The sequence below is a fragment of the Ranitomeya imitator genome, chromosome 3, assembly GCF_032444005.1.
Source record: "Ranitomeya imitator isolate aRanImi1 chromosome 3, aRanImi1.pri, whole genome shotgun sequence".
Classification (NCBI taxonomy): domain Eukaryota; kingdom Metazoa; phylum Chordata; class Amphibia; order Anura; family Dendrobatidae; genus Ranitomeya; species Ranitomeya imitator.
The window spans coordinates 687,319,188-687,333,810 of NC_091284.1; the positions used below are offsets into that span (position 1 = coordinate 687,319,188).

Genomic DNA, 14,623 nt, shown 5'->3' on the forward strand with positions numbered 1-14,623 from the left:
AGACCGTTTGGTTCAGGAATTCCCAGCACACAGCAGCGGTGATGGTTCTCACACGAGCTGTAGGGGGCAACATGGCAGAGGTGTTAGAGGTGCACAAATCCGAAGTGGCGTTGGACAGAGGGGTTTTATGACCAGGTTGTGGAGTGATTTCGCAATGACGACAGGTAGTGCTGCATCGATTCAAACTGACAGGAGACAGCATTTGTCCAGTTTGGTTACAAACTATTTTTCCTCCCTTATCGATGTTCTCCCTCACAGGTCATTCCCCTTTGATTACTGGGCATCTAAAATAGACACCTGGCCTGATTTGGCAGAATATGCATTACAAGAGCTCGCTTGCCCTGCTGCTAGTGTGCTATCAGAAAGAGTCTTCAGTGCTGCTGGTTCAATACTGACCGAAAAAAGGACACGTCTGGCTACCCGAAATGTTGACGATCTAACCTTCATTAAAATGAACCAATCATGGATTTCAAATTATTTTGCCCCACCTTCTCCTGCTGACACGTAGCTTGCCTGAAAAATGTCTTGCTTTTGGCCTCCTCTTACTGACTGCTCCAATTCCTCCATTTGCAACTGCTGAATGTCCACCATAGGCCATTTTTATACCTCCCTAAATGGGCTGACTGCCCCCACAGGGCCATGGTAACCACTTGGCGCAAGAACCCGTGCGAGTGCCATTTGCCAGGACAGGTGGGTGTGCCCACTCATGGGCGATGGCACTGGCACAGGGTCCCTCATAGTACAATGAAGTGTCTCTAATGGTGGTGGTGCACAACCAACATCAGACACACTGTCATAATATGAGGGGCCCTGTGCCAGTACCGCCGCCTACAATAGAGTGTTCCCCCCAGCTCGAACAGTGGTCTACCACTTGCAATACTTACCTCTCCCTGCTCCACCACTGTGTAGTCTGTGCTGTTAAATCCTTCAATGGCACTGTCAATACAAATTTGTTGAAATGATAGATGATAGTTAAAATATACACGGGCCCTGGCCTCCATTTAGACCTGTTAACACTTTGCGCCTACTACCACTGTCTGCTACTCAGCAGAGGAGCCCACCCCATTACCTAGCTATGCCGCCTGTTTCATCCTGTTACCAATTTAGAACTGCTTTTAGCCTACTTTTGTATTTTGGGCCTACTACCTGTGTCTGGCTGTCAGCCACTCATTACAGTTGTCCTCCTCCACTGAACAAAGCAATGCCGCCTGTGTACTCCCAAGCAGTGCACATGGCGCCAGGCAGCGCACAGGGGCACCAGGCAGTGCAGGGGGCTCCAGGCAGCGCACGGAGCCCCAGGCAGCGCACAGTGCCCAGGCAGCACATTGGGCCCCAGGCAGCACATGAGGCCCAAGGCAGAGCACAGAGGCCCCAGGCAGCATACAGGGCCTCAGGTAGCACACGGGGCCCCTTGCAGCACACAGGGTTCCAGGCAGTGCACAGGGGCCCCAGGCAGAGCATGGGCGCCGAGACAGCACACAGGGGCCCCAGGCAGCGCACAGGGCCCAGGCAGCACACCGGGCCCCAGGCAGCACATGGGGCCCAAGGCAGAGCACAGAGGCCCCAGGCAGCACACAGGGCCCCAGGTAGCACTCGGGGCCCCAGGCAGCACACGGGGCTCCAGGCAGCGCACAGGGGCCCCAGGCAGCACAAGGGCCCCAAGCAGTGCACATGGCGCCAGGCAGTGCACAGGGGCCCCAGGCAGTGCAGGGGGCTCCAGGCAGCGCACGGGGCCCCAGGCAGCGCACAGGGCCCAGGCAGCACACCGGGCCCAAGGCAGCACATGGGGCCCAAGGCAGAGCACAGAGGCCCCAGGCAGCACACAGAGCCCCAGGTAGCACACGGGGCCCCAGGCAGCACATGGGGCTCCAGGCAGCGCACAGGGGCCCCAGGCAGCACAAGGGCCCCAAGCAGCGCACATGGCGCCAGGAAGCGCACAGGGGCCCCAGGCAGAGCATGGGGGCCGAGACAGCACACAGGGGCCCAATCAGCGCACAGGGCCCAGGCAGCACACTGGGCCCCAGGCAGCACATGGGGCCCAAGGCAGAGCACAGAGGCCCCAGGCAGCACACAGGGCCCCAGGTAGCACACGGGGCTCCAGGCAGCGCACAGGGGCCCCAGGCAGCACAAGGGCCCCAAGCATTGCACATGGCACCAGGCAGCGCACAGGGGCCCCAGGCAGTGCAGGGGGCTCCAGGCAGCACACAGAGCCCCAGGCAGCGCACAGGGCCCAGGCAGCACACCGGGCCCCAGGCAGCACACAGGGCCCCAGGTAGCACACAGGGCTCCAGGCAGTGCACAGGGGCCCCAGGCAGCACAAGGGCCCCAAGCAATGCACATGGCGCCAGGCAGCGCACAGGGGCCTCAGGCAGAGCATGGGGGCCGAGACAGCACACAGGGGCCCCAGGCAGCGCACAGGGCCCAAGCAGCACACCGGGCCCCAGGCAGCACATGGGGCCCAAGGCAGAGCACAGAGGCCCCAGGCAGCACACAGGGCCCCAGGTAGCACACGGGGTCCCAGGCAGCACACTGGGCTACAGGCAGTGCACAGGGGCCCCAGGCAGCACAGGGGCCCGAAGCAGTGCACATGGCTCCAGGCAGCGCACAGTGGCCCCAGGCAGTGCACAGGAGCCCCAGGCAGCGCACAGGGCCTAGGCAGCACACCGGGCCCCAGGCAGCACATGAGGCCCAAGGCAGAGCACAGAGGCCCCAGGCAGCACACAGGGCCCCAGTAGGAAACGGGGCCCCAGGCAGCACACGGGGCCCCAGGCAGCACACGGGGCTCTAGGCAGTGCACAGGGGCCCCAGGCAGCACAGGGGCCCCAAGCAACGCACATGGCGCCAGGCAGCGCACAGGGGCCCCAGGCAGAGCATGGGGGCCGAGACAGCACACAGGGGCCCAGGCAGCGCACAGGGGCCCCAGGCAGCACAAGGGCACCAAGCAGTGCACATGGCTCCAGGCAGTGCACAGGGGCCCCAGGCAGTGCAGGGGGCTCCAGGCAGCGTACAGGGCCCAGGCAGCACACCGGGCCCCAGGCAGCACATGGGGCCCAAGGCAGAGCACTCCAGAGGCCCCAGGCAGCACACAGGGCCCCAGGTAGCACATGGGACCCCAGGAAGGGCACAGGGGCCCCAGGCAGCGCACAGGGCACCAGGCAGCACATGGATTCCAGGGAGCGCACAGGGGCCCAAGACAGCGCACAGGGGCCCCAGGCAGCACACGGGGCCCCAGGCAAAGCACGGGGGTCCCTGGCAGCACACGAGGCCCCAGGCAGCACACGGGGGTCCCTGGCCGCACACAAGGCCCGAGGCAATGCACGGGGCCCCAGGCAGCACACGGGGCACCAGGCAGAGCACGGGGGCCCAGACAGCGCACTGGGCCCCGAGCAGCGCACAGGGCCCCAGGCAGCGCATGGGGCCCCAGGCAGCACATGGGGCCCCAGACAGAACACAGGGGCCCCAGGCAGCACACAGGGCCCCAGGCAGCACATGGGGCCCCAGGCAGCGCACAGGGTCCCTGGCAGCACATGGACTCCAGGGAGCACACAGGGGCCCCGGGCAGCGCATGGGGCCCCAGGCAGCACATGGGGCCCCAGACAGAACACAGGGGCCCCAGGCAGCACACAGGGCCCCAGGCAGCGCACAGGGCACCAGGCAGCACATGGATTCCAGGGAGCACACAGGGGCCCAAGACAGCGCACAGGGGCCCCAGGCAGCACACGGGGCCCCAGGCAGCACACGGGGGTCCCTGGCAGCACACGAGGCCCCAGGCAGCACATGGAGTGGCAGAGACAGTGCACAAGGGAGGGGGAAGAGACAGCATGCAAGGGGGGAAGAGACAGTGAACGGGACCCCAGGCAGCGCACAGGGGGCAGAGAGAGTGCAGAAGGGAGGGGATAGTGACTGTGTGCAAAGGGGGAAGAGACAGCGCGCAGGGCCCCTATGCACTGTCTTTGCCCCCTGTGCGCTGTCTAGGATCCCATGTGTGCTGTTTGGGACCCCCTGTGTGATGTCTGTGGCCCCGTTCTTGCGTATATTAAAGATTAAAGCATATTAAAGATCAGATTTTTCACGTTTATGAGCACCATTGAGTGATATACTCAAGAATTACATAATTTTTCAACATTTTATTGTTTAAAACTCTAAACACACCGACTTTTTTTTACTTCAAAGTGAAAACCTTGACTGTTCATAAAAAAAAACTGTTCAGGATATAATAAAAGTTCTAACATTCTGAAACTTCAACTTATAAAGGTACTTTTACATGGGGCGATTATTGGTTCCAGAGAGGCTTTCGGCTGATAATCGTACACATGGCTGGTGACAGGACACTACAATATCAACGTTCAAAGGTAATCACTGATAACAACATTAAAATGATTAGTAAACACTGATAACAACATTAAAATGATCATGATTGTTTTCAAAATAAAGTGCATGTTCTGTTGTTGACTGCAGATTGAAGCTTGCGGGATAGGACAACCAATCCCTGGTGTCACCAACTTTGGTGTGGATGACGATGTCACAACAGATTTCCGGTGGCCACAATTTCAGCATCAGTAGCCCAGACTCCATCACGAGAGATGCCAGAGGTGTTCACATATTCATTCACATCTTGATTACAGTAGCCCTGTAGTTTTTTGGACAAGTCAGTTTTCATGTGGTGGATGACTTTAGCTCTGAAAAGGGAGCAGTTGTCCTCTGTTCTTGTCAGGAAATAGCTGATGGCCCGAAAATAGCAGTTCCCATCACCTTTGGGTTTATATGTACGCCTTGTTGTCCAAGATCTCTTGTGCCTCAAAAGTACACAACCCTATTAAACGTAAGGTCAAGAGTGGTGGTAAGATACTTCCTTCCTGAACTTGGTAGTGTGTAGAAGGTCTTGGTTTGCTGATGTTTCTGTGTGGCAGAGTCACTGGGACAGTCATCAGGGGACTGGGGTGGTAGAGAAGTCTCTTCATCCTGATAAATCTTAAGGTTGCTGGCATGGTAGGTGATGCTTAGTATCTTGGCAGTCTTATTGTTCTTAAGTTTAACTCGTCCCTTGGTTAAGGATTCCACAACTAAGTAGGGTCCAACCTAGCGTGGTGCCATCTTTGAACCCATGCGATGAATACAACATTGATTCTTGATATAAACAATGATGCCAGCAGTGATTTCTTTGTTGCTCTTGTTTCGGCGATTAAAGGCACACTTTTGGTGTTCCTGAGCAGAATGGATGTTGGTACTTACAGTTGAGAGGATCCTGTTATGAATGGTTGTGAGTGTATTTAGCACATCAGGGTTGGCATCAACTGAAAGAGACATGACACCCAGAGTGTCATTTGTTGATGGATTGAGGTCAATAGGAAGCTTAGCCTTTCGTCCATACATGACCTCAAATGGAGTGCACTTGGTTGAGGCATGCACAGATGTGTGATATGCAAACAAAACACCAGGGATGAACTGGCCCCAGTTGGTTCCTTGGCCATTGACAAGCTTGCAAAGAGATTCTTTGAGTGTTCGATTGTCACGTTCCCGCTGGCCATTTGTTTGTGGGTGGTAGGCAGATGAAATGCGGTAATCTGTTTTAAAATGATCCATCAGGTTGTTGATGATCGAGTTCACAAACTCTCTTCCCTCGTCACTAATCAGAGTGTCCATACAGCCTAAGCGGCAAATAATGGTGTACAAAAATTTTGCTACTGACATGGCACTCTTGTCTGGAACACCTGTTGCTTCAGTACACTTTGAGAAATGATCAGTGACAGCAACTATATATTTGTTGCCGTTTGATGTTTCCTGAAGAGGACCGATTATATCAATCCCAATCGAGTGATGTACTCAAGAACGGGGCCCCAGACATCGCACAGGGGCCCTAGACATCTTAGGATAGTTTCACATTTGCGCACGGCTGTCTATGCTCTCAGTGAAGCCCCACCCACTGCCGCTCCCGCCAGTTAAGCACCGCCAAGGTACGCATGCGGCCTGCGTACCCTATCTTATCATTGGGTACGCAGGCCCTGCGGATGTTTGCGTTTGCGTCCACATGCGTTGTTTTGACGATTCGGTGAACGCAAGAAAATCCAACTTGTTGCCTTCGCCGCGGGTTGCAGCACCATCAAAAGAACGTGGGCGGAGCTTAACCGACGAAGCGCAGCAGTGGTCAAGGCTTCACTGAGAGTGTACGCATGCGCACAGCTGTACGCAAATGTAAAACTAGGATTGAGTGATATGCTCAAGAGCAGGGCCCCAGACATCGCACAGGGGGACCCAGACAGTGCACAGTGGGTCCCAGATAGCGCACAGGGGGGCCAAGACAGCGCACAGGGGACATGTACTCTGTCTATTTCCCCCCTTGCGCGCTATCTCTTACCCTCTTGCTCACTGTCTCTGCCCCCTGTGCACTATCTGGGACCCCCTGTGGGCTGCCTGGGGTCCTGTGGGCTGCCTGGGGATCCTGTGGGTTGCCTGGAGCCCTGTGTGCTGCCTGGGGCCCTATGGGCTGCCTGGGGTCCCTGTGGGCTGCCTGGGGCCCTGTGCGCTTCCTGTGGCCCCTGTGCTCTGCCTGGGGCCCTGTGCACTGCCTGGGGCCTCTCTGTGCTGGCTGGGGCTCTTTGCACTGCCTGGGGCCCCTGTGTGCTCTCTGGGGCCCTGTGTGCTGCCTGGGGCCCCTGTGTGCTGCCTGATGCCCTGTGCGCTGCCTGGGGCCCTGTGTTCTGCCTGGGACCCTGTGTGCTACCTGGGCCCCTGTGCGCTGTATGGGGCCTTGTGCTCTGCCTGGGGCCCCATGTGCTGCCTGGAGATGCGTGTGCTGCCTGGGGCCTCGTGCACTGCCTGGGACCTCATGTGCTGCCTGAGGCCCTGTGCCCTGCCTGGGGCCCCTGTGGGCTGCCTGGGGTCCTGTGCGCTGGGCCCCTGTGTGCTGCCTTGGGCCCCTGTGTGCTGCCTTGGGCCCCTGTGTGCTGCCTGGGGCCCTGTGCGCTGACTGGGCCCTGTGTTCTGCCAGAGGCCCTGTGTGCTGCCTGAGGCCCCTATGCGCTGCCTGGAGCCTTGTGGGCTGCCTGGGGTCCTGTGCACTGCCTGGGGCACCGTGCGCTGTTTGGGGCTCCGTGCACTGCCTGGGGCCCCTGTGTGCTGCCTGGGGCCCTGTTCGCTGCCTGGGGCCCTGTGCGCTGCCTGGGGCCCTGTGTTCTGCCAGGGGCCCTGTGTGCTGCCTGAGGCCCCTGTGCTCTGCCTGGAGCCCTGTGGGCTGCCTGGGGTCCTGTTCACTGCCTGGGGTGCCGTGCGCTGTTTGGAGCCCCATGCACTTCTGGTGGCCCCTGTGCTCTTCCTGGAGCCCCTCTGTGCGGCCTCGGGTCCCTCTGTGCTGCCTGAGGCCCCTCTGTGCTGCCTGGGGCCCTGTGCGCTGCCTGGGGCCCTTGTACTCTTCCTGGGGCCCCTCTGTGCTGCCTGTGGTCATGTGTGCTGCCTTGGGCCCCCTGTGCGCTGGCTGGGGCCCTGTGCGCTGCCTGGGGCCCTGTGCACTACCTGGGGCACCTGTGTGCTGCCTGGGGCCCTGTACGCTGCCTGGGACCTTGTGCGCTGCCTTGGGCCCTGTGCGCTGCCTTGGGCCCTGTGCGCTGCCTCGGGCCCCGTTTGCTGCCTGGGCTCCGTTATTATATCACTCAATGGTTCTCAAAAGGCTGAAAAATCTGATCTACAGCAGCTGGGTATAATTTTAACTGGAGGGGTATAATCTGGACTAGTCCAATTTATACCCCGGGTATAGTTTGGGCTAGGCCAGAATATACCCGGGGTATAATCTGGCCTAGGCCACTTTAACCCCAGGTATATTCTGGGCTGGGGGGTTAATCTGGCCTGTTACACCGGTTATGAATCAGGATAATATCTTACGAAATAAAATATCATAGCCAATGGATGTAGATGTGTAGCAAAAAGGGGTCTCACTTTGGACAACTCTCTCTTCCCGAGCTTTCTAAAAAATCCTCACAAGACAATTGGTTATCTGCCAAAGGTTTCCATAAATGCGCCAATAGTAGATGCAATGCATGTACATTTGCACTAGATAAGACAAAATCCTTCAGCATATCTCCTAATCCTGATCATATTATTACTTTCATAAATTGCGACACACAATATGTAGTGTATTGCATCAAATGTCTTTCATGTGAGGTACTTTATGTTGGCTACAAGATTCGCAAGCACAAAAAACACATAGCTGAGCATGTGTCCAATATAAATAACAAGAAGTGCTCCTATTCTGGAGCATCGAAGCACTTTGTGAATGTTCACAAAGGGGACTTGACACATTGAAAAATATTTCACGATTACATGTAGGGTATTGGAGCACACAGAAAAAAATGGACCTCAGTTTGTTGTAAAAAACAAAAATTCCTATTAGCCCTTAGAAAAATTAAAAACTTGGGGCTAAAATAAAATTTTTGTGAGGAAAATGTGCTTTTATTATTTTCACGGCTCAACGTTAATAACTTCTGTGAAGCACCTGGGGGTTCAAGGTGCTTACCATGAACCTCAATACATTCTTTGAGGGGTCTAATTTCCAAAATGGGGTCACTTGTGGGAGGGTTCCACTGTTTAGGCACGTCAGGGGCTCTCAAAATGGGACATGACATCCGCTAATGATTCCAGGAAATGTTACATTCAAAAAGTAAAATGACGCTCCTTCCCTTCCGAGCCCTGCTGTGCGCCCAAACAGTAGTTTTCTCCCTCATATTGGGTATCTACGTACTAAGGAGAAATTGCACAACAAATTGTATGCTGCAATTTCTCCTGTTACTCTTATGAAAATGCAATATTTTGTGCTGAAAACATATTTGTGGGGAAATGTTTTTTTTTTTTATTATTATTTTTAAGGCACGTTATAAACTTCTGTGAAGCACCTGAGGGTTCAATGTGCTCACCGTACAACTAGATCAGCTAGATGAGCTCCACATCAATCCCAGGTCCCTCCAGCCTGGCCCAAATGCGTTCTGGGCACCAGAACTGGCATCAAAGTGGGCAAACAGCCCATTTTCACACATTTGAATAAGTAACTGATGTTTTCAAGGGGTTAAATGACTTTGGGCCACTGATGTCACTCACCCTTACATCCCCCATAATGGCTTTGTGGTCCATTGCCATTGTCATTATGCCACTTTCATTAGTGTTAAAATGTAGCAGCAATTTTTCATTATATTTAAGGAAATTTGCAAAACCTACTTTTTACAGACTTATACCATTTTTAACGGTCTTAGAAGGGTTGAGATATTTGGAAACCTGTAGAATTATACCTTTTTAACTGCACCACCTGTCAGGAAATAGGAAGAAGTTCTGATTACTTCAATTACACATACAGGGCTCTCAGCTGCAGTTTCCTCTGCCTGCCAGCACAAGGATGGAATTCAAAGCCTCTCTTCCTTCCTTCCCCCTGCTATACAGCTGTAATGTAAGACCAGCGTGCAAGCTCCACTGAGAAATGTTTATGGCTTTGTGCTGTGAAAGCCAGTCCTCTCCCTAAACCCCTCATCCCCCCCTGATACTAGCTATAACTGGTACAGCCACTTTCAAACCACATGGGACTCTTTTGTTCTTGAAAATTTATGTACAAGGACACAGATCAGGGATAGGGATATAAGGGTTACATATTCCGAATGTCCACCCGAGAAATTTATATCTCACTGAAATCGCTAGTATCTATACCAAAAAAAATGCAAGGCACGGAATTCTCCTTAAGCGGGTCATATATCTATGCCGTGTTTATACTTAAAAGAACCCCCATGACATGGTGAGCCTGTGTGCTGCCTGGGGCCCTGTACGCTGCCTGGGACCTTGTGCGCTGCCTTGGGCCCTGTGCGCTGCCTCGGGCCCCGTTTGCTGCCTGGGGCTCCGTTATTATATCACTCAATGGTTCTCAAAAGGCTGAAAAATCTGATCTACAGCAGCTGGGGTATAATTTTAACTGGAGGGGTATAATCTGGACTAGTCCAATTTATACCCCGGGGTATAGTTTGGGCTACGCCAGAATATACCCGGGGTATAATCTGGCCTAGGCCACTTTAACCCCAGGTATATTCTGGGCTGGGGGGTTAATCTGGCCTGTTACACCGGTTATGAATCAGGATAATATCTTACGAAATATCATAGCCAATGGATGTAGATGTGTAGCAAAAAGGGGTCTCACTTTGGGCAACTCTCTCTTCCCGAGCTTTCTAAACAATCCTCACAAGACAATTGGTTATCTGCCAAAGGTTTCCATAAATGCGCCAATAGTAGATGCAATGCATGTACATTTGCACTAGATAAGACAAAATCCTTCAGCATATCTCCTAATCCTGATCATATTATTACTTTCATAAATTGCGACACACAATATGTAGTGTATTGCATCAAATGTCTTTCATGTGAGGTACTTTATGTTGGCTACAAGATTCGCAAGCACAAAAAACACATAGCTGAGCATGTGTCCAATATAAATAACAAGAAGGGCTCCTATTCTGGAGCATCGAAGCACTTTGTGAATGTTCACAAAGGGGGACTTGACACATTTTGCGCTCTTTAGTTTAGAAAAAGTCTCCTGCCCTGGGCGAGGTGGCAATCGTCAAAAACTCCTCACCATTAGAGAAGCTTTTGGATACTGAAATTGGACACAAAATACCCATAGGTAATAAACTTTAGAAATAATTTATTTTATATTTATGAATTGAGATTGACATTTTCATTTAATTTCGTTCCTCCTCTTATGTCATCAGATTTATTTACATGCTATTTTGCTTGTTCACCTCTACTTTTCCTTTTCCCCCCTTTTCTTGTGTGTTTTTTATTGTATAACTAATTTGATTTGTCGGTGTGTCGCACACGTGATGCATTTCCAATTTCATTATCTCATGTTCCTCTGATTGGATGGTTGAATGGCAATTTCTATATATATAGGCCTATCAGGTTCACGTGATATGCCAATGATTGAGGGCGATTTACTGTGCCAGAAACATGTCATGTGATTTTAATCCACTCCCCCTTTTTTTATTGCTCTACATGACTGAATAAAGAACATTTCACTTACTTCATTGGTGTGCCGGAGAAATTCCTTTTCCTTTCTTCATTGAAAAATATTTCACGATTACATGTAGGGTATTGGAGCACACAGAAAAAAATGGACCTCAGTTTGTTGTAAAAAAAAAAATTTCCTATTAGCCCTTAGAAAAATTTAAATTTTGGGGCTAAAACAAAATTTTTGTGAGGAAAATGTGCTTTTATTATTTTCACGGCTCAACGTTAATAACTTCTGTGAAGCACCTGGGGGTTCAAGGTGCTTACCATGAACCTCAATACATTCTTTGAGGGGTCTAATTTCCAAAATGGGGTCACTTGTGGGAGGGTTCCACTGTTTAGGCACGTCAGGGGCTCTCAAAATGGGACATGACATCCGCTAATGATTCCAGGAAATGTTACATTCAAAAAGTCAAATGACGCTCCTTCCCTTCTGAGCCCTGCTGTGCGCCCAATCAGTAGTTTTCTCCCTCATATTGGGTATCTACGTACTAAGGAGAAATTGCACAACAAATTGTATGCTGCAATTTCTCCTGTTACTCTTATGAAAATGCAATATTTTGTGCTGAAAACATATTTGTGGGGAAATGTTTTTTTTTATTATTATTTTTAAGGCACGTTATAAACTTCTGTGAAGCACCTGAGGGTTCAATGTGCTCACCGCACAACTAGATCAGTTCCCTGAGGGGTCGAATTTCCAAAATGGTGTCATTTGTGGGGGATTTTCACTGTTTAGGCACATCACAGACTCTCCATTCACTTTACCGAAAGACGCTGCTTTAATGCAGCAAAAATACAAAGCGTCAAAAATGCACCAAAAGCTCATTGTGAGAATGTAGCCTAAATGTGTAAATCCACATGCTTAAAGGGAACCTATCACCTTGTTTTTAGCTATTAAACTGGTCCCTGTGTGCTGATAGTGAAGCAATGTTCATCACCAACATGTTTTTGTAAAAGAAAAGCTCCAAGGATTAGGTTTAAAAATCACTTTATATAATTAGAGGATTCCCTCACATGCCTATTTTTTCAGTCAGGTGGTGATTTTATCTTTTCCGTCACAGATCATTCAGTTTACTTGAAGTTAGGCGCGCACACAGCACTGCATTTGAGTGACTGGACCGAAGTCACGGCAACCAGGTATCAAATACCGAGCATGCACACTGCTCATCCGCTCCCCGGGCATGCGCATTGACTCTGGGTACACAGCCCCAGTTTCATGCCAGATGCACACAGGCTCTGAGTCAATGGCTACATAACATATGAGTGCGCACGCTATGCACACCTCTGTGCCCCCCTCCACTCTTTGTGCCGCCGCATGCGCACATCTGACATGAAACTGGGACTGACTTGAAGCTGGAGTCAGTGTGCCTGCCTGGGGAGCGGATGGGCAGTGTTCATTACTAACAGCACACTGGGGCCAGTTTTATAGCTAAAACTAGGTTCCCTTTAATACAGGTTTCACTGTGCATATTATTTGAAAAGCCTAGGTACCTTTTTTTGCCACTTTAGGCCACATTCACACATTTACATGTTCTATCCATTATTTTGCTGATATATTGTCATTTTCGCTTTTGAGATATCGGAGAAAAAGTTGGTTGTCAAGATGATGATCGAGGTCCAGCACAATGGAGTCTGACAGTGGAGCAGTGTAAAACATACCTATGTTCAGAACTGCAGCCAAAGCCAGTTGACCCTAGGAGTGCAGTCATATAACCAGGTCTACCTTATGATATCAGGATAATCCAATAATACAGATTTACAATACTCATTGAAGTCATTATAAATATTTTTTCTTTACTAAATCTAGATGCATAAATAAAGCTAGCAATGCATTTGATCTCAGAGAATGTTGTTTCTTACTTGTACCTTGCAACAGGCAGTCCAAGGGAGGAATTGAATTGAAGCCGCACTCAGTGTGCCGAAATGTCTCATAATAGGGGACAAATGTCACAGGCTGCTGACGGCCATGGACTTTAAGACTATTATCAGATGATGAGGCTGAAGTTGGTTTCTTATTCGTCAGTTTCTTATTCGGCAATTTTTTCTTTTCTGTTTTTTACAGGTTTATCAACAAAAAATAATTACCACAATAATAAAACACAATGCAGCGAGGAGCCCTGATGTGAATACGCTTAAAAACGGCTACAAAACAATAAAACTGGCACAAAAATGGGCATCAAAATGGGCACCAAAGAGTGCTGAAGAAAGGGTTAAATGCCTTTGGGCCACTGATCTCACACTGTAGACATATAGAACAGGGCGCCACACATCAAAACCAGTTATCTCCAGCCTGGCCCAAATAGGTTCTGGGCATCAGAACTGGCATCAAAATGGGCAGACATCCAATTTTCACACATTTGAATAAGTGATGTTTTTAAAGGGTTAAATTCCTTTGGGCCACTGATACCACAGTGCATACATATAAAACAGTGAGCCCCACATCAAAAACAGGTCCCTCCAGCCTGGCCCAAATGGGTTCTGGGCATCAGAACTGGCATCAAACTGGGCACACAGCCAATTTTCATAGATTTGAATAAGTAACTGATGTTTTTAAGGGGTTAAATGCCTTTGGGCCACAGATCTGACATTTAAAATACACAAACAGTGATGCCCTGCATCAAACCCATGTCCCTACTCCATGGCCCAAATGTGTTCTTGGCACCAGATTTGGCATCAAAGTGGGCAAACGGCCCATTTTCACGGATTTGAATAAGTAACTGATGATTTTAAGGGGTCAAATGCCTTTGGGACACTTATCTGACACTTAAAATACACAGATATTGATGACCTACATCAATCCCAGGTACCTGCAGCCTGGCCCAAATGGGTTATGGGCACAAGAACTGGCATCAAAGTATGCAAACAGCCCATTTTCACAGATTTGAATAAGTAACTGATGTTTTTAAGGAGTTAAATGCCTTTGGGCCACTGATACCACAGTGCATACATATACAACAGGGAGCCCCACATCAAAAATAGGTCTCTTCAGCCTGGCCCAAATGGATTCTGGGCATCAGAACTGACATCACAGTGTGCAAACAGCTGATTTTCACACATTTGAATAAGAACTGATGTTTTTAAGAGGTTAAATTCCTTTGGGCCACTGATCTCACACTGCAGACATATAGAACCGGGCGCCCCACATCCAAACCAGTTATTTCCAGCCTGGCCCAAATGTCCAGAAAGGACTTTCCTAAGAAAAGTACTACAAGAACAGAACAACCACTAGATTTAGTACACACGGATATCTGTGGTCCAATGCGTACTCAGACCCCTGGAAAGAAGAGATATTTTCTTACATTTATTGATGACAATTCAAGTTTCCAAAATGGGGTCACTTGTGGGGGGTTACTACAGTTTAGGTACATCAGGGGCTCTGCAATCGCAACATAATGCCCACAGACCATTCTTGTTGTGAATTCTGTTTTTGGGCTCCCTCTGGTGGTTACTGATGGTACTGGGTGACTTGTGTTTTCTGCGGTCTCTGGTTTCCACCTGTTCCATCAGGATATGGGAGTTTCCTATTTAACCTGGCTTTCTTGTCATTTCCTGGCCGGCTATCAATGTAATCAGTGTGTCTTGTTACCTCTGCTTC

The 14,623-nt window shown here is 50.6% G+C and overlaps 1 protein-coding gene across 2 annotated transcripts in view; it reads right to left on the minus strand.

Moving 5' to 3' along the window:
- The window catches only part of LOC138670815 (retinol dehydrogenase 7-like), a 56,744-nt gene extending 43,724 nt beyond the window's left edge, over positions 1-13,020 (minus strand). Inside the window, exon 1 of one of the 2 annotated variants that reach the window (XM_069758508.1) lies at positions 12,895-13,020. The gene's annotated coding sequence lies outside the window, so the exon portion shown is untranslated. Of the gene's footprint in view, positions 1-12,888 lie in introns of both variants that reach the window. The other variant, XM_069758509.1, reaches the window with a different exon arrangement.
- Positions 13,021-14,623: the final 1,603 nt, after the last annotated feature.